Here is a 3,860-nt window from a genome sequence, read left to right as displayed (position 1 = left end):
TGCAGCGCCCGCCGGCTCCTTTTATAGAGAGAGACTCTACCGCGCGCCCGGGGCGGAGCCCAGGCTTTGATCGACGGCTGGAGGGCCTAGGGGCGGAGAGCCAACTGCAGGGACCGTGGCACGTGGCCAACCGCAGCCAATGAGATTTAGCCTAGGGGCTAGAGTGACTCCGCCTAGCAGGCGGGGTCCACTTACAAATTCTCCATGGCTGTAGCAGAGAAGAGAACTGCTTTTATGATGCATCAGTACAAAAATGGATCTTAGGAAATAGATACATCTTGCGCGCCTTGAGGGAGACTTAAAAGTCACCTTAGAAAGGTGTTCTGTGGCCACCCTATCGGTAATGACCTTGTGATCGCTTCATCAGGTTTTCTTCTCTGTACCTCTTTTTTTTTTTTTTTTGGAGACATTTTCACTGTAGGGCGCATGCGCTCGCCAGACAGAGAGAGACATAGAGACAGAAAGCGAGAAATCACCCTCCTGGGGGGATGGTCACGCCGCAATCCCTTCCCCTCCATTCTCCTCTCGGGATCTTGGGCACGCACGCACACGCGCCCGGCGTGAGTTTTAAGCCACCGGGTCCAGGACACGAACCGCGGTGGACTACGTGGGAGTCCAGCGACATAGCCATTAAGCTAACTGCTGGTTCCCTTCTTCTCTGTACCTTATGAAAATGTCTTGTTTGTACTTTATTACCTCCTTTTCTGTAAGGGCCACCGAAGCAAGGTCCTTCTGAATCCTCTTCCTGGCTGTATCTCCGTACATAGACTATCCATAGAGCTTTGCCTTAAGGACAAGTTACAACACTTCACAGCAGGTGAAACTGAGGCTCAGAGAAGCCAGTTAACTAACCCAGTATCCCAGAAGTAGATCTAGGTTTTGAGTTGATTTCTTTGCCTACACATCTTTTATTCATGTATTCGTGTATACCTAGGTTGGGTGAAGCAAGGTCCTAGTGGCAATTAGTGGCCAAGTCTCCGCAAAGCCCAGGGAGGTGTTCAAGAAAAAAAGTACAGACAGGAGCTGATACTAACTAGCTGTGACCTGTTTGAACTGGTCAGAGAACCAGCTTGAACCAGTCAGAACCAGTTTGAATCAGAACTCATTTGAATAAGTCAGAACAGGTTTGAGACACAACTGTATTGAACCTGTCTGAGCCAGTTGGAACCAGTCAGAGCCATTCAGAACTGGCTTGAACTGGTCAGGAATGGTTTGAACGTGTTTGAGCCAGTCAGAACCAGTTTTAATCTGTCAGAAAAGGGTTGAACCAGCCAGAATCAGTCAGACCCTATCAGAACGGACTTCAAAGAGTCAGAACGAGCTATGACTGATTTGAATCAATTGTAACTGGTTTGAACAAGTCAGAACTGGCTTGAGTCAGTCAGAACTATTTAGAATCAAATAGGCAAAAACCAGTCAGAACCGGTTTGAACCAGTCATAACCATATCAAAGTGGTCTGAACCAGTTCTAACAAGGCTGAAATGGATTGAACCAGGCAGAGCCAGTCTGAAGCAGTCAGAACCTGTCCAAACCTGTCTATACCTGATTGAACCTGTCTACACTGTACTGAGTCAGTCCAAGACAGCTGGAACCAGTCAGAACCAATTCTAGTCAGTCATAACCAAATTGAACCTGTCTGAACTCATTTAAATTGGTTAGAACTACTCAGAACAGGTCTGAATGAACCAGTCAAAACCAGAATGAACCAATCTCAACGGGTCTGAACCAGTCATAACTGGTCTGAACCACTCAGAACCAGTTGGAAACAGATTGAACCAGTAGGAGCCTGTATAAACAGGTTTGTAGCGGTCAGAACCAGACTGAACTGGATTGAACCAGACTGAACCAGACTGAGCCAGGCTGAACTGGTTTAAAACCAGATCAGATCGGATTGAGCTGGTCTGAAGCAGATCAAACTTGGGTCTGAACCAGGGTCTGAACCAGTCTGAACCAAATCTAATCATTCAAAGCTGTTGAATTGGACTGAACTGGATTGAACGAGTATGAACAAGATTGAACTGGATCAAACCAGTCTGAACCGATCCAAACAAGATTGAACCAGTCTGAACCAGATTGAAACTGTACGAACTGGTGTGAACTGGATTGATTGAACTGGTCTGAACCAGATAATACCAGTCTGAAATGGTCTGAACCAGTCTGTACCATTCAAAACCAGAACAAGAATAACCAGTCTGAACCAAATTGAACTTGTCGGAGCCAGATTGAACTGGATTGGACTGGTCTAAACTGGTCTGAGCCAGTCTGAACTGGATCAAATCAGTCTATAATGGTCTGTCTGAGCCAGTGATAACCAGATCGAAGCAGTCTGAACTAGACTTAACTGGTCTGAACCAGTCTAGACTGGTATGAGCCCGTCTGAACCAGTCAGAACTGGTCCGAACTAGATTGGACCAGTCTGAAATGGTCTGAACCAGACCAATCTGGTCTGAACCAGTTAGGACTGCTCCGAAACGAACTGAACTGATCTGAACGAGATGCAACTAGATTGAAGTACTCTGAAGGAAACTGAAACCATCTAAACCATAGTAAACTAGATTGAACTAACTCAGATCAGAGTTAGAGTGAGTTCAATCTGAGTTAGTTCAAACGGATCTGACCTGGACTGAACCAGATCAAACCAGACTGAACCTGTCTAAACTGTAACAAACTGGTTTGGACTGGATTGAACCAGATCAAACCGGTCTGAACTGGTATGAACCGTATTGAAACAGTGTGAACCAGATCAAGCTTGTCTGAAACGGACTGAGCCGAGCTGAATCAGACCAAGCTGGTCTGAACTGGATTGAACTGGCCTGTACCAGTCTGAACCAGATCGAACCTGTCTAAAACCAGGAGGAACCAAATTGAAACTTTCTGAACAAGATTAAACTGGATCGAACTGGTCTGAACCAGATCAAACCAATCTGACCTGGCCTGGACCAGACCAAACCGGTGTAAACCAGATTAAACCGGTCTGAACAGGATCGAACCCGTGTGACCCGGATCAAGCCAGTGGGAACCGGACCAAGCTGGACTGAACTAGACTGAACCGGTTTGTACCATTTTGAAGCAGATTGAACCCATTTGAACCAGATTGAAACTTTCCGAACCAGATTGGACAGGATTAAATCGCTATGAACTGGATCAAACCAGTCTCAACAGGTCTGAACCAGATTAAACCGGTCTGAGCTGGAGTTAACTGGTCTTAACTAGATTGAACTGGTATGAACTGTATCTGACTGGTCCAAACTGGATTAAACCAGTCTGTACCAATCTGAACCAGATTGAACCGAATTGAAACTTTCCAAAACAGATTGAACTGGATCGAACCAGTCTGAAAAGGTCTGAACCAGATCAAACAAGTCTGAACAAAACCCAGCTGGTCTGAACCAGATCAAATAGATCAAAGCCGGATCAAACCAGTCTGACCCGAACCAAGCTGGTCCAAATAGGTCTGAATCGAATCAAACCAGTCTGAATTTGGTTGATTTGGTATGAACTGAATTGAATCAGTCTGATCTGGTCTTAACGAGTTTGAACAGGATTGACCCAGAATGGACTAGTCTGAACCAGATTGAACTGAATCAAGCTGTTCTGAACCAGTGTGAAATGCATTCAACTGGGCTAAACAGGTCCGAACCAGCCCGAACTGGATTGAACTGGTCTGAACTGGTCTGACTGGGTCAAACTGGATTGAACCGGTCTGAACCCCTCTGAACCGCATTGAACCAATCTCACCCGGTCTGAACCGGTCTGAACTGGAGTGAATCAGTCTGAACTGGATCAAACTGATCCGAATCAGACTGAACCTGTCTGAGCCAGATTGAACTGGTCTGAATCATATCAAACCGGTCTGAAC

Source organism: Tupaia chinensis, unplaced genomic scaffold (genome assembly GCF_000334495.1).
Source record: "Tupaia chinensis unplaced genomic scaffold, TupChi_1.0 Scaffold000418_1, whole genome shotgun sequence".
Taxonomy (NCBI): Eukaryota; Metazoa; Chordata; class Mammalia; order Scandentia; family Tupaiidae; genus Tupaia; species Tupaia belangeri.
This window is presented reverse-complemented; position numbering follows the sequence as displayed.